Source organism: Nesoenas mayeri, assembly GCF_963082525.1.
Source record: "Nesoenas mayeri genome assembly, chromosome: 2".
Taxonomy (NCBI): Eukaryota; Metazoa; Chordata; class Aves; order Columbiformes; family Columbidae; genus Nesoenas; species Nesoenas mayeri.
The window spans coordinates 10,777,499-10,801,262 of NC_137543.1; the positions used below are offsets into that span (position 1 = coordinate 10,777,499).

The 23,764-nt window shown below is 39.9% G+C and overlaps 1 protein-coding gene across 1 annotated transcript in view; it reads left to right on the forward strand.

Moving 5' to 3' along the window:
- Nucleotides 1-23,764, forward strand: part of ADCY8 (adenylate cyclase 8) — a gene marked incomplete at its 3' end in the record, with an annotated part of 129,502 nt that overhangs the window by 7,191 nt on the left and 98,547 nt on the right. The window lies entirely within an intron of this gene.

The following is a 23,764-nucleotide window of genomic DNA, read 5'->3' on the forward strand; positions in this document are numbered from 1 at the left end:
TTCATCACACTGGCTATTTTATATTCAATCTGAGACATGAGATTCTTTCTGCGTGTTGTGTAAGGAACCGTAAAAGCATGCTGTCATTCAACACGGGCTTCTGGCTTAAACTCTAGTAGTCATGTGTCTGCAAATGAGGTGCATAAAGACTTTGCTTTGTGGCTTCTGAGTCTTTTTTTCTTCATCAAGCTTTTCCTTCAGACACAAACTTGGTTTCACTTGCTCTGTTCTTGGTGCAGTGCAGCTCATACCCATCCCCAGTGCAGAAAGGCCTGTAGAGCGGCAATCTGTCCCAAGGAGGGAGATGAATGCAAATTGCTGAGTTAATGGTGCAGGGAATCTCAAGCATTTTGGTACCAGCCTCACTCATTCAAACCAGGGACAAAAGAGACCTGATTGGTCAAAAGGGATCAAACATAAAAAGTACTGAGTACTTAGTATTTCTTGGAACTAAGGATCTTACTAAGGGAGCTTATTAGGACCTGACTGACTCAGAGACTCACAACAGCTTGATTTAGGGACCTGAATTACATCCCACAGAGTGTAATATAATGAATCCCACAGACATTAGGATCTTCAGGTGAACCAAAAAGATCACTTCTCAGGACCTTCTGCAGCGAAAGCATTTATCTGAAACCACATTTCCTCTGAAAGAGACACAAACATGGACATCCAGCTCCTTCAGGAATCTATTAGAGTGAGCTCTGTCACTCTTACCTCTCCAAACACCCAGGTCTGCAGAGATACCTCTGTAGTGCTGCCTGATCTAGAACAAAAATATCAGGAAAACACAGGGAAAACTGCAAAGTCAGGCAGCCATTGGCTAACAGAATAATATTTCATCATGTGAGTTTTGTTTATTAGCAACTATTTTAAGAAGTGCTGCTGTTTCATTTGCCAGCTGCTTCTGCTGCAAGGTTTCATGCAGTTAGCCCTAAAGGAGAGAGGAAGGCTGCCGAGTTCATTAATTAACCATTGCTGCAGCCTGAGAAACAGCTGAAGTGTATCAGTGTAAAAAAAATATGTATATACATATATACTTTTGCATTATGCTCTTCGTTTTAATCTAGAGAACAGTTGCCCCTGGTATAAATTAAAGCCTATGTAAATGAGTTTAATTATTTAATGTTCTGACCTACTCAATTTTCTTTTTTAAATTTTGATTTAGTAGTTATTTTACAGTTTGGAATTTTTGTGTCTTCACTTAGTTTTAACAGCACAGTTCCTTAAAAATAAAATGCAGAAATCCCTCTTTACTAAAATCAAGCATTTAACAGTGGCGGAAAGCTAATTGGGAAAATCAGGCTTTGTTCATGTTTTGTTGTTGTTGCTGTTTGTTTTTGTTGTTGTTTTTGTTTGTTTGTTTGTTTGTTTGTTTTGGGTTTTTTGGTTTGTTGTGGGTTTTTTTGAGGGAACCGACCTCCATACACATTATTATTTCTGCTTTGTTCAAACTCTGCTGTTTTGTTTACCTGGGAGCTACTCAGTGATGGAGCTATCTATTCTGTGCTGCCTGCTTTAGGTCTACCACAGTAGGAGCCTCATCCATCAATCCAGAATATCATCACAATGCAAACAAGAAAAAATAATAATGAGGAAAATTAATCAACATAGAAGAACTACACGATATAATTCTGTGTGCTGGTGTTTTATAACTCTGAAGTAAGGATTTTAGATCTAATGGCAGTTATTCTAATAATGCATAATTCTAATAACGCATGTTCTTTTATCCTCTAATTCCTTGTCACATATGAAAGTATCTCTAATGCTTATTAGTATTAATAATCTTCATAAGCATCCTAGATAGGGTCATAATTAACATAGAAATCATCTCACATGTGCTCAGTATGGATCTAATTTAATGTGCCAGATATGTATACTCTTTTAGAGGAAGGAGTGATAATCACCACAGATTTCAGGTAGGTACTGGGAATGAGGGTCATTCTCATTTCATCACTAAGTTTATCATCAGCCTTTGCTGACCCACACAAATCATTTTATGTTTCTGTGCTTCATTTGATTTGAAAATTTGCCTTTCTCAGTTTCTGTAATATGTGACTAATACATTTAATTGCTCTGAGATTTTTGTGCAAAACATGCCCATCACCATCCATGATGCATCACAAGAGGAATACTCTATTGACTTCTGTCAGACACACATGGTTTTTGTTAAAAAATGAATACATTTAATGTAGAGGGAATGTGCATCTCATGTTGAGCTCTGTGCTGCCCAAAGTCCAAGTTAGGACATTTCAGCATTCAGTCCATCCCTCTCCTCAAGTCTGTATTAAGCCCTTCCAAATAGGGTGCCTGCATCCAACATGTGAGGTTGACACTAAGCTGAGTGGTATAGTTGACACACCTGAGGGACAGGATGCCATCCAAAGGGACCTGGACAAGCTCGAGAAGTAAGCCCATGTGAACTTCATGAGGTTCAACAAGGCCACATGCAAGGTCCTCCGCCTCGATTGTTGCAACCACCATATCAATACAGGTTGAGGAACAAAGGGATGGAGAGCAGCCCTGCAGAGAAGGACTTCGGGTTACTGATGGATGAAAAATTGGACATGAGCCAGCAATGTGTACTTGCAGCCCAGTGGGCTACATCAAAAGCAGCATGGCCAGCAGGTAGAGGGAGGTGATTCTACCCTTCTACTCTGTTCTGGTGAGAACCCACCTGAAGTCCTGCACCCAGTTCTGAAGCCCGCAACACAAGAAAGATGTGGACCTGTTGGAGATGTTCCAGAGGAAGACACAAAAATTATCAGGAGGGTGGAACACTTTTCCTATGAGGACAGGCTGAGAGACTTGGGGTTGTTCAGCCTGAAGAGAAGGCTCCAGGGAGACCTTATTGTGGTCTTTCAGTACTTAAAAGGAGCTGATAAGAAAGACAAGGACGGACTTTTTAGCAGGGCTTGTTACAACAGGACAAGGGGTGGTGGTCATAAACTGAAAGAGGGGTTAGACATGAGGAAGAAATTTTTGACAATGAGGGTCATGAAACATTGGTCCAGGTTGCCCAGAGAGGTGATAGATGCCCCATTCCTGGAGATATTCGAGGCCACACTGGACAGGCCTCTGAGCAACCTAATCTAGTTGAAGATGTCCCTGCTCATGGCAGGGAGGTTGGATGAGATAACCTCTGAAGGTCGCTTCTAACCCAAAGTATTCTATGATTCTGTGAAAACCAAATCTATGATGACTTCTAAACCACATGTTGGAATTGTGAAGGGAAGGTTGGTTGATCAAGGCCAGAACAGTACCTGGGACTGTTCTGGTGTTTTAGCAGCTTAAGTGGTTGCATTCCAAAGACGTTCCTCAATGCTGTTTAGTTCACTGCAGGGATGCAGCCTCCCTGCCTGTCTGTCCTCCTCTGAATTACAATGAAGCTGCGTGGGAGGTGTGTACCTGGTTTGCCTAATGTCACGGAGGCACCCCGAGGTTAGTTTAAGGGACAACAGGGTCCAAAACAACTTTTATTAAACTGGTGAGAAACAGGGTTTTAGCACTCCAAAAGTGACTTAAATAAAGGTTCAGATATCAGTTGAGGAAAATTATTAAGGGGCAGCAACTAATACAACAGGCGGTCCACAGAGCACATGGCTTCACCCAAAACAATGCCGGAGCCGTCCCTGAGTCCCAGAGAAGTACACACTTGCCTAAACACAGTGTGGGATTATTTTTAAAAGAGATACACGTACTCGTAGTGAGTATGGAAAGTGTACACTCGTGATTGTGCAAGGGTAAATTTGCAATACACTCGCAATCGCGCGAGAGTTAATTTACTTACACGTGCAAATGTGCACGGAATATTACACGCGCTTATGTGGAAGCACGGGAGGAAAATACACTCGCGATTGTGTGAGGAAATAATTTATACACATGCTTGTATTAAGCACGGAAAGTACGCATGCAAATGTGCATGGAAAGTTGCACGTGCAAATGTGCACAGAAGGAAAATACACCCACGATTATGCGAGGATTAATTTTACACGTGCTCATATGTGCATGGAAAGTATAAATACACTCACAATCCTGTGAGAAGTTTTACTCACACCTGTGGTGGCAAGGCAAGCGGATTCTCCATCCCGGGGCGTCTCTCGGCAGCAGCATCTTGCTCGTGCTCCGAGAGACCCGTGACAATGGGCAGAGTCTCGACAAGAATCCCATTTTTATACTGGCTGATCAGATCTGACTGTAGGCATTCCAGAAGCTTCTCTGCATCCCCACACTGGCTGTGGGTGCCCCTGAAGCCTCCAAACATCCCCCACACTGGCCGCAGGTGCCCAGCGGCTCAGTGGCGCCTCGGCACTCCCTTCTCCAATGGCCCTGGCCAGGGTGCTCTGGGGCCAAACAAAAGAAGCTGTTGGCCTCAAGTAGCAGAGAGAGAGGGAGATGTGCCTACTCCTTCCATACTGAAGAAGGGAGGGGGAGAGAGCGAGGTTTGCATTCTGCCACACCTAATAAAGGTGTTAAGCACATATAGTAGCCTATACTTGGAGCACTGAGGGAGCAGTGTATCTCAAAATGGTTGGTGAGCTTTATATGAGATTCTTCCAAGATCTGGAGATCCTTGGGAGTAACTAGTGAAAATTGTTCTTTGAGACTTAGGCAGAACTTATTTCATATGTATCTTGCCAAAGGATGTTATTGTAAAAATGGTTTTGACATTTCCAGAATGTAGCTAAATGCCACTCTGACTGATGCTGTGATAGTTCCCATGTTCTCCCCAGTCCCTAGAGTAATAGCAGCTTGTAATAATGGTAAGAGAAGAAGAATTTATTATATGTGTTTCATATGTTCTAATGTATTTGCTTTTGTCTGCTGTGTTTCATTAGCTACCTGAGAGGGCAGTAGAAATGGCAGAATACATGAGGTGTTCCATTTTCTATGTGATAGCACAGGATGATAGGGCCTCCAATAATCTTCTTAAAATCTTAATAGCTCTTCATGCTTAGAAATTATTTTTCCAACTACTTATCACTTTCTTTCTTATAAAAATGTATTTGTGCCTCTTTATTCTTAAGGGATAGTTATGTACATTACCTGATGACAGACACTCTTCTTTGCTATTCTTCCATAGTAGAATATATATTGTAAACATTCAGTTACTTCAAATCCCATCAACAATCAACATGATGAAATTTACAAGCTTTAAAAAGGGGCTCTCAGAGGTAATGTGACTTTGGAGAAGGGTGATAGAATGCATGTTAACATTATGCCAATTATTTTAAAGTCAAGATAAGCACTCATATGCCTAAAGATATGCATAAGTTTAAGGTATTTGACAGTCTGAGGCCATAAAACTTAGTACAAAGATTGTTAAGGTAGCTGTTCTTAACTCTTCAAGCAGCTAACAAAGCTTTTGCTGGCCAGATTGCTTTCCATGGCACCAGAATACTCTAACTTCCTTATTGAATTCACAAATGGTCTATCCAAGTGTCATTTATTAAAGAACTCTTTGAATTATTTATAAGAAGGAAGAGTATTTGAGACCATTTCTGGTTTTCTTCTGCAACACAAGGCTTCTGTAATCAACATAGTTGATTTTTTAAAATCCAAAAGCAACCAACATATCTAATAAAATTTAATAATATCTCACATTTAAATTTCTAAGCATTCAAACCACTTTATAGATTTACATATATTGGTATTAAATAGATACAAATACTCAGCAAAGGCAATGCTGTGGAATTTCATGTTTTCTTCTCTTTTTTTGTAACTTGCTTTCAGATTCAGTAATTACATTTGCAAGTCAAAATAATATTTACTATGTTCCTAACGTCTGTGTATATCTAAAGGGAGTTTATAGGTGCAATTTAAAAACGCAAAATGCACACACCATTAATTAAGAGACTTTTTTTTTCTAATTACTATAACTAAAAACTCAAACTATAATCTGGAAATCAAACTGTCATCTTCTGGCTAACATCAATATGAACTCAGCTGTTGCAGATTTGCTAAGAACTTACAAGGTGCTTAGTCAGAGCTTAGTGGCCTTTACCAAATAATGACAATGGACAGAATTTCAGACAAAATAAGAAAATTCTAGAGCATTCAACAAATAAAGAATGGATTAAAAATCCAAATGATAAACATGAAGACCTTGTATGAGCCCTGTGGTCTACAAAACATGGAAGGATAGCTGGTCATAGCAATTATTTCCAGGATAGTCATCTGGCCTTAAGCCTGTTTTTCAATTTGATCTAGGGACTTAAAAGCACGAGGAGGTAGCAAGTGAGATTTTCAACACTCCACAAGCTAAAGGACTCCTTAAATAACTTAAGTGGTTGTAAGAGTATCTTGTTGGACTCCTTAAGTCCCACTAGCTCCCACCATCTCAATAGAGTTAAGCAATCTTACAGGATGCAGACAACACAAAACTGGGAGGAGTGGCTGGTATATTGGATGATCATGCTGCTGATCAGAGAGACCTCAGAGAACTGAGGAAATGGGCTGACAGGAACGTCATGGAGTTCAGTAGAAGGGAAGTGTAAAGTCCTGCACCTGGGAAGGAGTTACCCCATGAACAAGGACAGACTGGCAGCTGCCTGGCTGGAAAGCAGCTCTGCAGACAAGGCTTTAGGGGTCCTGGTGGGCACCAAATTAATTGTGAACCAGCAAAGTGAAGACAAACAACATCCTGGGCTGCATTTGGCAGAACATTCCCAGCAGGCTGAAGAAGGTCATCCTCCTCCTCTGCTCAGCCCTAGCGAAACACATCTCAACTGCTGTGCCCAGTGCCGGGCTACCCAATACAGGACACATGGACATGCTGGAGTGGGTCCAGAGAAGGGCAATGAAAGGCCACCTGACAAATGAGGAAAGGCTGAGAGAACTGAAACTGTTCAGCCTGGAGATGAGAAGGTTCAGGATGTGTGTGTGAGGGGGAAGTAATCTGATTAATATGTATAAATACGTTACTGAGATTAGTAAAGAAGACAGGGCCAAACTCTTCTCAGCGGTGCCTAATGACAGGATGAGAGTCAATGGGCATAAAATGAAACACACTAAGTTCCATTTAAACATAAAAATATCTTTTTTACCCTAGAGGGGATTGAACACTGTAACAGGTTGTCCATAGATGTTGTGGAGTTGTCACCCTTGCAAATATTCAAAATCTGATTGGACAAGACCCCAAGCAACTTGCTTTAAGTGATCCTGCTATGAGGAAGTAGATTTGACTGTGCAGTCTCCAGAAATTCCTTCCAAACTCACTTATGCTGTGACTCTATGATAGCAGTACAGATATTGTTTCAAGCAGACAAATCTGAAGATCTGCTGAGGACCTGGAGGGCAGAAATGACTTCTCTGAACCCAGCCTGAAGCAAACACACAGCCAGACCAGTGCACAGCTCCTGTGATTGCAGTGCCAGATCTGGCTTAAGTGACATGACGTGCCTTCTGTGCTCACTTCACTCCATTCCAGCCTTGAGTCCTACTGTGGGACTTAACTGCAGGCCTGTATCATACAATCATTTAGTCTGGAAAAGACTCTCAAGACCATCAGGTCTGGCTGCAAACCTAACACTACGGAGTCCACCACATCATCACCTGGCATGGCACATCACTTCATTGTGAGAGTTGTTCTATGGACTTATCACCATCATGTGATCCAAAGCTCAAGCAGCATCCTAGCTTTCCCCATCCCCATCTGGTAACATCAGGCAGTCCTGGAGAACGAGCTTGCTGCAAACATCAGGCACACTCACAGTCTGTACTTCTTTAGGGGAACAATTCTGTGAAATGTGCACTATGACAGGTAGAAGAGTTTGAGGGGTATCAGTAATAAATGTCCTTTCTTTCCACCAGCAGAAAGAGCTCCTCCACCAGTACCATCCATTCTGTTCCAGATAGTCAGATTGCTACATAAGTGCTAGGAGGTATCTGATATACAGTGTGTGAACCGTGGCCTCACTAGGGCTTTCTCAACAGGTCTAGCTGCCAAAGAAAGCTAGAGACAGGTTTACCCTTAGGCAGCCTTCCAATGCTAGGACAATATTTTGAGCAACTGACTCTATCCTTGTAAAATAAAAACCCAGAAACTAACATTCTCCAAACAAAGGACTGAAAATCTCTGAACATAAGTGTTTTCAGTTGCAGTGGATCCTGCTCATTTTCACTGCTTCTTGTAGTGAGATTTTAGAGTGGTGGGTCCTTTCAGGTAGTTGTAGACAGCTATAAGGTCCCCCTCAGCCTCCTTTTCTCCAGGCTAAACAGCCCCAGTTCCCTCAGATGCTCCTCATCAGACCTGTGCTCCAGGTCCCTCACCAGCTTCATCGCCCTTCTCTGAACTCTCTCTAGTACTTCAATGACCTTCTTATGATGAGGGGCCCAAAACTGAACACAGGATTCAAGGGGCGAACTCACCAGCACCCAGTACAGTGGCACAATTACTTCTCTAGTCCTGCTGGTCACACTATTCCTGATACAACCCAGGATGCTGGTGGCCTTTTTGGCCACCTGGGCACACTGCTGGCTCATATCCAGCTGCTGTCAATCAACACCCCCAGATCCTTTTCTCCCAGGCACTTTCCAGCCACTCTTCCCCGAACTTGTAGCGCTGCCTGGGATTGTTGTGACCCAAGTGCAGGACCCGGCACTTGGCCTTGTTAAACCTCATACAATTGACCCCAGCCCAACAATCCAACAAAACCTCTATATGACCTTCCTACCCTCCAGGAGATCAACACTCCCACCCAATTTGGTGTCATGTGCAAACTTACTGAGGGTGCACTCAATCCCCTCAACCAGATCATTGATAAAGAGATTATACAGAACTGGCCCCAATATTGATCCCCGGGGAACAGCACTTGAGATTGGCCACCAACTGGATGTCACTCCATTTACCACAACACTTTGGGCCCCGTCACCCCACCAGTTCTTTATCCATCACAGAGAATACCCATCCAGGGCATGAGCTGCCAGAGTGAAGAGAGATTGAAGGGAGACTGTGACAGCCTTCAAATACGGAAGAGGTTGCTACAGAAAGGAAGAAATCAAGTGTTGTTTCTTCTATAGCTATCAGGAGATTATGAACTTAGGTTATTATAAGGAATATTTACATTAGATAGTAGGAGAAACCTGGTAACGATAACCTACCAACTATGACTTAAGTAACACAATTTTTCTTGTGAGGTTTTACCCTGAGGCATGATCAAACAGTTTAGAGAGGCATTTTTTTAGGAGTGATTTAAAAATATCCAGGACCTGAAGCATGGGTTAAATGACCTGTCAAGGTCCTTTCATGCCCTACTTTCTATAATTAAATGATACTGGCTCCTAATTCTGGCTAAGATGCAAAGTGTTCTCAACCCCCAGTTTCCAAAGAAGCAAACATTTTTATATTTCTCATGACTGCTACACTGAGGCTGATGGGTTAGTCTGAAATAGCTTCATTTAGGTAGCCTGAAATGTCACAGGTTCAAGGATTTATATTTGTGGTTTGCTAAGGACATCTTGTATGAACCATTACCCAATAATATTGCCGATAGTGAAAGAAAATAAGAGAATCTAATTGTCTCTTCCAAGAAGCTAACAACTTGTGAAAGGACTGTATTGTTAATAAAGTCCTGTTGGAGGAAAAGAAACAGTAAATAGTGAATCTGCTGAGTAAGGAGGGGCCATTTTTACCCAGCAGAAAATATTTTTCAGGTCATCATCAGTCCGTTTTATTTGACTTTCAATCCTCTGCCTTTTATGTTGTAAATCTGATCTGTTTTTCTTTATTATAAGCATATATAAATATATGTATTAAATATATAAAAATATATTTAGATCATCATCTTTATTGTGTATTCCATTTTTTATATATATTTGTGATGCATATGCCAACTAATTAAAAAGAATAAGGATTTATCTGATCATATATAATAAGAATTTACCTGTCTCTGTTCTAAGCAAAGTATGAAAGTACCTGTGTGCATTTAAATAAATGGATATTGCCCCAGAAATCTGTGGGACTATAGCTGGCTTTAGAACTGTTCTTAGATATATAGTACACATTAAAATAATGGAAACAACATGGGCATACAGTGCCATAAGTAATTGCAGTAATTACTTCATGCTTACTGAGTAGCTGAAACATTATTGGGAGATGGAAGGATCCTGATTCTTCCTTTACATTCATATCAAGCCTATAAAGTGGGAAGCCTCATGAGATAGTTTGTCTCTTGCAAAGTTTCTACATGTGTAACACCCACAATGGATCCATTAGGTCTGAGGCTGTTTTGTGTTACTGGAGTAGCAAAGCACCTTTCCTAGGGCTGAGCATCCCACTCTGCCAGAAAGGAGGGAATTGGGCTTTTACTTTTGAACAGACATAAAATGTTCCCTTCCTTCTCCAATAAAGACAAAGGCCTTAGCAGCACACGATTGTAATTCAGGGAACATGGTGGCTAATGTTCTCTTCAAGGGCAATAAACTCTGACCTTGTCAGGATATTTTAGTCACGTTTTTCCTGTCATGAAGGGCAATTCAGTCTTTCAGCAAAACGCCTTTATTTCCAGACTACAAAATAAGTATCAGCAGTTCAGAGCAACTATACAGAAGCCTTTAATGAAAGATTTTTAAACAACCATTTCTACTCCTGCCAGATACAGGAATGTCTTTGAAAGATGAATACTTTGCGAATTCATGCTGGGTTTTCTGTTCAGAGTAGACAATGGTATAAAACACATGTGAAATACAGGTTCTCATCTTCTTAATGAAAGTAAGGAAGTAGGTAGAGGTAGGTCATCCTGGGGTTTTTTATCGTTATAATCATTTTGATGTTACTCACATTGACAGTTTTTGGACTAGGATAAGTTTTTCCAGGAATGTCTGGATGATCCCAGCCAAATCTAGTGGTATTGCTGTGTTGCCAGGAGCCCTGGACTGGACTGGCTGCTGAGCTACCACCTCTCACAATTACAAATCCTGCAGATCATCAATGTCTGCACTTGTGATCCAGCAAAGAGGTTTTTTTGAATACTGAGGTCAGCAGGAGCCTCCATCTCCCAGAGGAGGGATTTTCCAACTTTGAGTGGTAGTGACTCTTCTGTTTCAGTTTCCAGTTGAACTCAGTGGAAACAAGGACTTGAGAGTTACCAAAGGCTGCTCCCATGCTACAGGTGTCTTCTGAATCCTAAATATCTCTAGGCAACCACATTTTCTGTTCTGGGTGCCACCAGAGTTATATGAGGCTGAGAAAGGCGTTTGCACACATACAAGGCCGAGCTGCTCAGAAATGTAGTAGTTGCGCCGCTTTGCTACTCACTACAGGAAGAGAAAAAAATGTGGTTTGCGTTTTTTTTAGCATCTGCTGAGAACTGAAAATTTTAAAACACACACACATTTTGGTTTTCATTAAAGAATCTTGTTAAAAGAGCCCTTCATAAAACTTTTTTGGGTTATCCAAATTTGTCTTGTCTTTCTCCAGATATTGATCCCAAATTTATATATATATTTTTAATACCATCTTATGAAGCATTTCCTCTGTTGGGTTTTCCTTTTTTATTAATATTTTTCTCCTTAAAAGAATAACAGGTGTGACCGTTTGTCTTTTTTATAAACTCTTTGTGGAAATAATACATAGGAACATGTTAGAAAGCAAGAATGCATGACAAAATTATCTATGATACAACTACACTGTGCACTTATTGCAAGGTTATGTTAGTTTTATGTTCACATAATTGAGTTGACTTTAACAAATGGATATGGATGTTCGTGAAGAGGGCAACATGAAGAAGTCATTTGAGCTTGTTCTTGTTTTTACCCAGAATTTAATATAAGTTACACGTGTGGTTACTCTACAGTGTCAGCCATCAGATGTCAACTTGATGTTTACAACTAGCATGTTTGAAGTGCTGTCTGTAGACACAATTCTAATTGCTTTCAGCACTGCCCTATCTGAACAAAGAGAAAATAATTTGAACAGTGGAGCTTGGCCAGGGCCTTTTTCTTTTTCCTTAAAGAACAGAAAATCTAATGTTTTTGCAGTTTGAAACTTTTATGTGCACTTGGGAAAGGGTGTATCTGGCCAACGCTGACTGGCTGGGTGGCAAAATTTACATTCTATGAATGGATTTCATCCTTCTAGGGGAAAAAAATAGTTCAAATTGTTATCAAGAAAAAGACAGAAGTGATTTCCTAGGATATTTGAAATGCTTGGTTTCACTTGTGTTCTGGTAGCTAACAAAGAAAAATTGTTGGAGGAAACTGCTTAAAAAGCCTTAAGAGTCAGCAGACATATCTCCATCAAACAGAACAGGCTTTGAATCGAGCATTAAACACTAGAAAATGTCTCACCCTGTCATTAACTGTGTCCTTTCTCCTTGAGCCCTTTCATGAATTTAACTATTAACGCTGTCTCGTTCTAAAAAACAATCAATCAGGCAGGACAGCTGCTAAAACAGTTTGTCCCTGGTTCTCTTTTTTAAGGCTCAGAAACCATGTTCCCTCCACTGCCTGAAATTCCAGCAAGAAATCCACTATGTTGGCTAATTTTTGACTTATTATGGCACATTTTTTGTGCCACAGAGCACAGCATTGTCAGCCATGGTATTCATAGCCCAGCATGTCCAAGGCCACACACAATTTCTTTTCAAGCACTCATCTGCTGAGTGCCCTGAAGAGAGCAACGTTTATGTATTATGACTGCTGCTAAATTGATCTGAGTAGTATATACATGAACTAAATTCTCACTAAGACCAAACACTGCTTGGCTCAAGCAAATTTCCCTTTGAATCCTGTACATTCCTGTATGAGCAGGTTAAGACTGAGTGGGTGCCTTTAAACAACCTGAACTGCAAAAATATGGACAGCATTCATGGCTGTGCATTGCATCAAACCTTCTACGAACTGAAACACAGCTATGCTGATGTAAAAAATCTGAGGGCTTCTGCTGTTATTTTATGTCCATCAAGATTTAATACTCTCCAGCAGCTCTCACTGGTATCAACAGGATTCATTACTCAACATCAGAGACAGAAGCTGTTTTGTCTTGTACCATTTATTTAATATTCCATGAACAGTCCAGTTTCATTTTCTCTTGCTTACACAAGCAGTGAAAACAAAGGCATGACTTGTATTATCAGGCAAAGATAATTTGGCCCATGGTAAATACCAGGGGTTGATGTTAATCCCATCCTTGTTTTATACCAGAATAAGCCACTGCCTTCAAAGGAGTTAGTCCTAGGTCACACCAGTGCCAATGCAGAATGAATCCTGTGCTATATGTCTCCTCTGCTAGTGAAGCGGCAGAAGAAACCTAATCCTTCATTATTTGTCTGTGGCGTTTTCTGCCAGCCAAAGGACTGAGTCAACTTTTTCCCACAGCACTCTCTGTACTTTTGATGTCAGTCTGACTTCTTCTAGCTCACCACACTGAAGCATCCACCGTGACTAATAGCAAAACAACACCCACAGGTTTCACAAAGGAAAATGTTTGTCCTCGCCTAACTCTCTGAGATGATGTTTTAATCCAGTTGGTCTGGAATGTTGCAACCTCCCATGGCTTACTTCTGGTACATTTCCACTTGTTCCCATGTCCCTTCTCTATTTTATCTCCAGGATAGTTCCTAAATAAGAGTTTAAAAATTTGAGATAAATCACACTTAAAGAGAATATTGAGTAACATTACATAGTTGTCAATAAAAATCCAATTTAACCTTGGAAAAGAGTTATTCATGTCTTCCACTGTGCCTAATCTGTGTTCAGCTCAGCTTTGCAGGACAAAGGCTCCTGGACCTTATTACCCCATCCCAAACCATCTATATCTTCATGGGCTCACCTTTTCCCTCCCGAGGTGTTATCAGCAGTGGCTTTCAGTGTGGTTAAAGATGCCTGAAATTCTGTGTACTCTGAATTTAGACTACAATCCACTACATCTATGCTGCCCAAGATTTCTCTAAAGGCCTCAGGTGCTATGATCTGCCATGTTTACACCCCAATGTTAGCATCAGGGATAGACAAGAAATTAGGTGTTCAGGTTTTTTGTTGACCTTTTTTTTTAAAACATTTTTCTAGGGAAGGGTTCTAAAAATGTAATTGCTGAGTTCTGTCTTTTCTTGATTTTCAGGGGATCATCATAGCCAACAACAGAAAAATAAACACAGGGAATATTAAATTGCTTCCACTGAAGTTTTCAGGTCAGTTTTCCAAAAACAATTTAAAACGGAAGCAGAGCAGACATAATGGGAAATTTGGAGAGAGGAGATATTTTCCTTATTATTTCTGGGCTAGCAAACCCACAGCCTGATGTGGGATCTGTAAGTCTGCTCTTGTGGTCTCACACTTTAATCCAGTGTAGATTCAATGGGCAAACTTCATCTCTAATGACATCTGTGCAAAATGACAACCACTTACAGGTGTTACTGTGGGAAAAATTTAGCCCTGCCATTGGTCTTTGGTTAAAAATGCTGATAATAAAGTGTAAAGCCTTTGTTCCCAGCACTGTTTTGGCTTTTTTTCAGTTTTAAAAAAGTACAGCTGTGGTGGTTGGTTTGTTTACCAGCAGGTGTAACAGATAAAGATTAACAGCTGATCAGCAGAGCTTGCCATCAGAGTAGAAGCAGGCTTTGAAGGACAAGGGTTGTTTGGAAAAGGACACTCAATACTATGATCTCTTGTTTGTTTTTTATTGCCAGTATTTTCAGTAGTATTTCAATTAAATCAATTTACTTTCTAATAGATATTACTCTTACTCTCACCCAAACTGGAGTGGCTTTCATAAGGCTGTCTTTATTTTTTGATAAAAAATCCAAGAGTAATTTAAGATTATTATGTTTTGCTATTACTTTCTTTTTCCATTGCAATACCACAGGAAAAAATTATTTGCAGTCTTGCTTCTTTCCTCCATCTATGGCCACAAGCTGATAATTCAGAGGAAAACACACATCACTGGGCTTAGCATAGCTGGGAAGAAAGGTTAAAAGCTTCTATTGTGCAGACTGCTGTTATAACTCTGCAGAATGCACCAAAGCAGGGTCACGTGTACACAAATCACAACAATTGCCAGTTCAATTGGGAAGAGACATGGAGTACATACTGCAGGTAATTGCTGGGGTATGCATGCATTTTATCAGATGAAAACAGCGATGAAGTGTGTCAGAAAAGATAAACTGCTGTTAGCCCTACAACATAATTATTGCTTTCTCAGTTTTGACATCCTACTTTGGATAAGAGCCGCTATCTAGAGCAATAAAAACAGCTGTGCACAACAGCACCCCAATCTCATTTAGCAGAAACGCAGACTACCTAATTCTGTTTTCCTTAAAATGTAGTTAAACTCTGCCCAATGTTGCATAGCAGCTTTGTTGAATCTTTTTTCCCCTACCATTACTCCTAATCAGTTGTATAATCTATGAAGGGGAGTACTGGGAGTTGTTCTGCCTTGGCTATATTGCATTGACCTAGGAAGAACTACTGAGATAATTTGAGGAAAATTTCCAAAAGTGACTTTCAGTTTGGAGATCCTAATTTTATGGTGTCCAGGCCCAGTGATGCTCTCAGACATTTCCAGACTGGATGTTAGATAGAAGGCTTTGTCACTGAGAAGTTATCTATGATGTCTGGTGCCTGGTCCCCAAACACTGGTGCATCTGTGTTGGGAGACAGTTATTTACAATTCACACATCAATGTATGTAATGTTAGTGGAAAAGTTAGTATTTGGTAAGGGTTACTTCAAACAAAATCCCAGAAATTTTTTCTAATTCTTAATATCTAGGATGTTGTGAGTATGGTTCCCTGTTTCAGATTATTTCCTTACAAATATTTGTTTAATTGCTGTAACTTTTATTAGGAGTAACTTATTTCTCTAGTGGCTTTAAATGGAATGTGGCTTCTATTGAACATAATTACTTTGATATTTGTTTTGAACAGTTAATGTGCAGCTTGTAGGGGAGTTCAGTTTCCACATTAAAAAGGGTAGGGAATATTTCAGTGTCAGACTGAGCTTCATGAGGCTGAAATATGGAAGTACAGAAAGGGAAATTCCACAGCTGCTTTACACTCCCTTGTGAGCAGTGAACATCATTTCAGCCCTTTCCTAACCTAACCTGATTGCCATGGGCTGCTTCCAGCATGTTGTCTTTTGCACATGCTTTTGTGTTGTGCCTTGTTTTTGCTGGTTTTTGTGTGTTGTTGCAGGATACACTCCTGATTTGACAGCACAGGTAATTTAAAATAATTCTGTAGATCTTGCTCTATGATTTCAAGGTTACGTATATTTGGAGAAGAAAACAGAGATTCCTCTCTGAGCCTTTCACATTTACTTGAACACACCAAATGAGATGAAGTTTTTGGACAATAAAATGATGACAGCTGGAATGTTTGGCTTTAGATGTCTCCTTGTAATTACCCTGCAATGCAGATGTCTCAGAGTACAGGCAGAAGGTACGCAACCAGCACACAGAAAACACTGAATAGGGAAGGTTATTCATGTCAAAGGATAAGATTATTCATTCTAAATATGAATATTTCAGGTATCCATAATAGCATCCTGTGTGCAAAATGATGACAAAAGAGGACAGTGCTTCTGAGTGAACAGGAGAAGCGATCATCAGATTTCATGGTGTAGTTCAGGATCAGTTCCTAGATGAGGGTCAGAGAGTTCAGCAGAATGCCCTGTAACCATGGAAAACAGTTACTAAAAATTGAAGATCAGTTACCCGCCTCTGTCCATTTGCCTGTATGCATGGGCTATGACCCACTCCTGACATTGTCCCAGACATGCCTAGTCATTTTAACATCTATAAAAAGAAAAGCACCAAAAAAGGATTAACCAAAGTCCCAGAATAGATTTTTTAAAATAAAGATTGTCTGAATCCTAAATTTTAGACAAACTTAAAGGGCGTTAGAGGAGATTTGCTGAAAAATATTTGCCATTTGGGGCTCCTTGATGGCACTAGCAGGGTTATATATTTGCTTGACTGCCTCTGTGCATCACTCAAGCTATGTCAGCCCTTATTTGTCTGATATGACATGATTTACCTGAAAGATCTCTTGTATCGCACCATGTTGCAAGACTATTGCCATAGTTGATAGCTGACTTACCAAATTGCATGGTTCAAGCTACCTATGAGCAACTTAATCAGACAACCAATTTTCTACATTTCTAATGGATTCAGTGAGAGAAAGAGCAAGAAGGGGACAGCTATTCTTCTAAGAGCAAATTAAACTCTTGTTCTCAATATTAAAGATAAACATTTCTGAAATGTGTATTGAGATGATTTTATGTAAACATGTCATTGTTCAGAGGGAAAATGCTCTTTGTTTTCTAAATCATTAGCAGTTCAGAAGCAATAGGTATGTTAGGATATTCTGCAGTAGGATGGAGAAAACCATGTCTTACACCAGTTACTCTCTTTGATGGTAATTAATAATTCCTTGGGGTACACTCTGTGTTTTGATAGGGTCAACCTGCCTTGCAGGCTGCAGATTTCATGCACATTAAGCAACATGTTAGACTGTGTCCCTAAGTGTCTAGTGAATTCCTCTAATGCCTAGTATGGATGGATGAAGACCAAGTTTCTTAAAAGATCTCATCTCTCCTAAACAAATAAGATAAATAAGATCCAAGTTTTTGAAGAATCAGCCAATGTTCCCATGGGAGCTGTGCACAGCTGAACCACAAAATTTGGTTCTAAACACAAAATCAGGAGGTGAAACTGATATGAATGGCTCCTTTCACATTTAGTAAATCGGGGGTGGGTGGGGTAAAGCACCGCTCTTAGCCATTATAATCTGTACTTGACTACATTTATCATGAATTAACAATACACCTGCCTTCACCCCTACCTTCTCAGATGTATGGTATATTCCTGTCTTTTGATAAGCTATGTATATGTAGAAGAGATAAAAGAGTTAGCGCTTGCTCCAGCTATGAGTAAGAGCTAAAAAGCCATTTTACGTATACATTAGACAATATAGAGGATTAGGGACAGATAAGCTTTCTGAAAAGTCATGGCAGCAGTTTGGGCATCTTTGTGTGACAAGTTGCTTTCCAATAAATGTTAATGAAGAAGCACTCACAATTTAAAACAAACAGAAAAACCTCTGTCGTGACCATTGGCATTTAACAGCTAGAGCCAGGAGAAGTCAGAAGGAGTAAATGTGGGGAATAAAAAAACTTCTTACAAGGTGATTTAACAAAAAGACAGCAATGATTTCAGTTTAATGAGTTGGCAGCAGTGCCAACTATGAACGTTCATGTGCTTCCTCTCCCTGTGGAGGCTGTGCTGTGAACTCAGACAGCTACTTTAGATAGGAAAATCACTGCCAGCGCCAAAAGTTTGTTTTTTTAAGTTGGCCAAGTTCCCTGATATAGTTCACAGTACGGTCCCACAAATAATTGATCTGGCATGACAAAGGGGAAGCTGTGCTGAGGGATCAAGGTGGGCAAGAGGCAGTACAGAGATACAGGTATTTAATTGTTTCACTGCCAGGAGCTTTGATTCATAAAATCATGGTCTCAGCTGGAGACAGAGGCTTTCTCTAGCCCAGCAGTGAGAGAGCGGTAGAGTCTGTGCTGCCAGATGTTCCTATTCTATACAAAGTCTCAAATCCCCACACTTCTCATGCAATTCTCAGTTCATTCCTGGTGACAAGTTCTTATAAAAGCATAAGTTATTTTTCTTTGAAGTAACCTAAGCAAGGGGGTGATGGAGAAGGGAGAGAGGGCAATGGGATTTCTGAGACATTTTAGTTACAAAAAAACAACACTGTGGTGAGCTGCTATTTTTAGTTAAAAAACTAATGATGAATCAAAATGCTTCTCCAAACCTAATTACCCAATAATAATTACCATAGCAACCGGGGTTTTTTTATGTGGCACATGCTGAAAACACTCTTAAAGAAATGTAACATCTTTACATTCCCAGTTTTCCCAAAACCAGACAAGAACTACTCTAATCCACTGTTGAAGCCAAATCAAAATTAGAAAGCAAAATATGAAAATAATGGAATTATTTTCCGCAGCCTCATTTCAGGAACTAATGAAACTGCTACTCTTTAGGACTGGTCTGCTTTGAGAATGTCAGATTACATTGGAAACCACTTTTCTACTTTTCAGATGTGTTTTGGCGAGATCAGCCCCAGCACTGCTCTGTTTCTGCACAGCAGAACAGAATTACCTGCTGAACAGGAGAATAAGTTTTATTCCTGCAGAGCACCCTAGGGTTTCTTTCTGTTCATGAGGTGGTAACACACAAGCTCAGTGTCCTCATGGTTTTCAAAATTGTTTCTAAACTTTTCTGTCTTTCTCTCCTCCAACTCCACTGTGCTTTCCATGTGAATATATGATACATTGTTCAACTATTCATGACAGAGATTGTCTGTGGCAGTTACTACCTTTCAGGACTAGCTATCAATCAACATATTTCCAATATGTTGGGTTTGTTGAATGTTCTCAAGTATTCACTTTTCCTCAGGTTATGGGTTCTTCAGAAGTGCTGAACTCTATCACTACACAGTCTATAAATGTTTATTGCTTGCAGGTCTTAGAAAGCACTGAATTAGGAGACTCTACAGCTGACCTTATGGCTTTATATAATTTTCCTGACAGACAATTGACCTCTTCAAAGATGAAACTCATGGCAAAAATAAAATACACTTCAGTTATGATTTTTGAAGTTTTAAAACTTCTGGCATTTGCAAATCCATCTCTAACTCGCTCCCAGTTGTTCATAAACTCACAGGAATCTGTGTAAACTCCAAATCAAGGCAAACTCAATTAGGTGCTCTTATTAGCAGAAATGCCTACAAATCCCTGTTATTATGCGTAGTCCAGCTCAGTTCTCACTAACTCACCTTTACTTTCTGAAATTCCTGTCTCCAGAACCAGATTAAATTCTGTCTTGGTAAGCTGTCTGCAACTGTGGTTCACCTACCACTTTGCAACAGACTTGTGAGTTACTTCACTGCCTTTCAAATGAATTCTTCTTTTCCTGTTCTCTTACATTCCTAGGCTGTGCATACTTTGATTGACACTTCTTCCTGACCAGCTGTGTCCAGTGCCTTTTAATTGTTTCTTTGTCTGAGATCTGGTGGTCCTCAAATCCACTCAAAACATTATCTTGGTTTCAGCTGTCTGGGCAAAGCCTTTTTTATACGAGTGACAGATAAAAATGAAATTTTTTGAATCAATGTGTACTGTCAAATTAAAATTTAGCTTTCTTGCCTGACTTATGCATCCTCTCCTTTCATTGCTGTTGTTTTTGGCTAGTTTTCATAACGATTTTACAAGGGGCTCCAAGTTGCCTGCATGACAAACACTTTCTAAATGTAAATTTATTTGACAAATGATTTCTCTGTGAACTAAGCTCTTAATCACATCTTATGAGAAATATGGAAAGCAGAGTTTTGGAGCACAAATTTTAACAGCTGCTTCTAGCTACCTGCATGATCTTGTCAAGTAACTTTCTTTAGCTCTTTTTATCCTATTATGTGATTATGTGCAACTGCAGGTTCAGTGGGGACAGTGCTGATCCTGTTACACAGATATTCCCAATCAGGGTGGTGATGGGTACTTTCTTGTTTGTATTTTTTAAATATTCAAGAAACAGACCTCCACAAAGCCCTATTCAATATGAAAACACACTCATGGCTTTTTAAGATCAGTTGCTGTCTCTGCTACGGTTGTTTATTTGAGTGTTGTGCAAGGTACAAATAGACTAAAAAGACTATAAATGTTGTGAAAATATTTTCTTTTTTTCACATTATACCTCAGCTTTCTTGCTGTGTGAGCATTGATTATCTTCAATCAAAAAGACATGAAACTCTGTATGTCTTATAAAATCAGTCTTCCCTAGCTTGTGTCCTTAATAGGGAGTAGAAAAACCTGCAAGACTCTGGAATTTGCCGCAGTAAACAGTAGAAAAAAGGACTGGCAATGAGAGACTCAAGTATTATCTGTCTTTATTTATTCTTTTATTAACAAGAGCCACAGATTAATATCATTGCAAGGCATAGTGCTTTACCCTTTAGATTGGTTTCAATCAGACTACTATATGTAAGAAAAGCAGATTCTGCTTCAGAGTAAGCTGTTGTTTTACCTGTTACATGTTTTCCATAATTCACTTTGTCCAAATCAAACTACATGCTCATGAAATCTAATTGAAGGGCAAATTCTACTGCATTTTCTCTAAGGAGATCTGCTGAAGTGAGTGGCACTAGTCCTGAGTATCAGCATAGATGGGTGACTGAACTGGGTTCATGAGAAATTTGCAATTAAATTTACAAGAAAACTAAAGCATCCTGCCACTGTTTTCACTGCTGAAATGCACATTTCAAATGTTGTGAAAGGCTTTTCTTTTTCTTTATCTTTTTCTTTTACTTTTTTTTTCCACTCTATACTCTGGCTTTCCTAGTGTGTGAGCATTGATTATCTTCACATCAGTCAACAAGGTATGAAACGTTGATTCCTCCAGCCACCCACAGCTGACTTCAGTTGTCCTGCTGAACAATGTAATTCTGAACTGGTTTTATCTCATGTCAGCTCATCACACGCCTCTTAGCAGCCTGCACCAGAAAGGAGTTATCTCATGGGCTGAATTACTGCATTCTCTGTTTTATCTTGGAGCAATGGCAGAAAGTCTCTGTGGGAAGCTCTGAAGGTCCAGGGCAATGTTTCTCCAGTGAAACAGAGTAAGGTAGTTAACAAGGGAAAAGAAGAGGTGGAATAGGAACAACTGCAGTGAGACTAAATAGTCTCAAATTCCTTTCTCTTTTTAAAAAAAAAAAAGATGAGAGGGGTAATCCTCTAAGTCAGTAAAACCAGGAATGACAAGCAGAAGATGAGTTGGGAATGATTAGTCACTGATTCCCATAACATAAGCATGATGTGGCATTCAGAAAAATTATAAGACTGTGAATTAAAGCAAACAAAATAAACATTTTTTTATCACAAAGTGCCTACTTAAATTGCAGAAATCTCTCATTGTATGCCATAAGGGTCAAAGGTACAATTAGCTTCAGAAAGGTGTCAGAAAAGGTTAAGCAGACAGAGTATGACATTTCCAGCTCAAAGGTGCTGTAAACAACAGGATCCTGGAAGCCAGGAAGATGCAAGAATCATGCTAATCATACCTTATTTCTCACAAGCTTTGCCTAGACATCTATTACTGGCAGAGGTTAAACAAAACTTCAGTTGGAGCCAGGATATGCATTCTTATTTAATCATGGCATATAAATTGTAAATTAATTCCCTGTACTATCATAGAACAATACTCCAGATTCAGGAATACGGGAATATATGAAGCTGAAGTTTCTGCCAAATGCATTTGGTTTGATATCAAATCTCACTTTCAAACCCACATGAATGTGAGGAGCAAGACCTGCAGATCTGAGGCACAGCAAAACAACAAGACTAGGGAATTTTTCTAAACATTTTCTCTCTTAGGACAAGCAACACTGATTTTAGGGAGACTGATTATACAAAAATGGAACCTCCAGCCCACAATGTTATGCAACCACAAGTTTCTGAAGTGTTCAAGACTGTTTTGACAAAATATATCTGGATGCTTGTTTTTTTTTCCTAATACTCTACTGTTTTATCTTTCTACCTGAGCACTCTGTTGTCTGCTCTCAGAAATAGGATCCTGAATGATGGACACTATCTGTTCTGGGGTGGCAGTTCTGATGTTTTCATGATCCTGTAGGTATCACCTATAGCATTATTGTCCACAGCTGGCAGAGCATAGGCAGCTTTTTTGGGCAGGTGATGTGGCTGCAGGGTGATGTAACCCCTCCTGCTCTCCTGCCACTGGGAGAGAGATGCGATCCTGCAAGACAGGGTGCACTCAGTGGGATCTCATAGCACGGTGTCTGTGACAGGACCTTGGCAGGAAGATAGGGAGCTGCAGTTTGCAGACTTTTAGATGATTCACTGCAACCTGATGGCTTCTCTAGATAAGGTAGGAGTCAGAGCCATTTGGCCCTATATGTTGAAACTGAGGAATATTAGTGGCTTCTGGACTTATTTTTCACTCTTGACCCTTTCACAAGTTAAAAGAATGAATAACTTGATATGTCCAAAGAAGAGCAACAAAACTGGTGAAGGGTCTGAATCTCAAGGCTTATGAGGAGTGGCTGAGGGAACTAGGCCTGTTTAGCCTGGAAAAACAGAGTCTGAGGGGAGACCTTATCACTGTCTGCAACTACCTGAAAGGAGGTTGTAGCATGGAGGGGGTTGGTCTCTTCTCTCAAGTAACAAGTGACAGGACAAAAGGAAATGGACTCAAGTTCCACCGGGGAAGGTTTAGCTTGGATATTAGGAAATATTTCTTCACCAAAGTAGTTGTCAGGCATTGGAACAGGCTTGCCCAGCGAAGCAGTTGAGTCACCATCCCTGGAGGTGTTTAAAAGAGGTGTGGATGTGATGCTTAGGGCTATGGTTTGGTGGTGGACTTGGCAGTGTTAGGCTTACAGCTGGACTTCTTATGGTTGGACTTGATGATTTTAAAGGTCTTTTCCAATCTAAATTATGTTATGATTTTAAGTAGGAACTGACAGGAGTTCACATTAATTTGTAACATACAGGAGGTATGAGGTATTGGATAAAGTTGCTGGAATTGCTGGCCTGTGTTGTGTCTCTAGTGAATGCAAATATTATATATTTCTTACTCAGTTTCCCAAACAATCCTCACTTCAATGGTGTTGATGTTCTCTGCCTTATAAATGTGCAGATCATAAAGAGGAATCAATGAAAGACAAATAAATGACTGGAATTTACAACGTCCAAGGATCCACTCCCATTTGCCTCTTTTAAGTTCATATTGCAAAGGA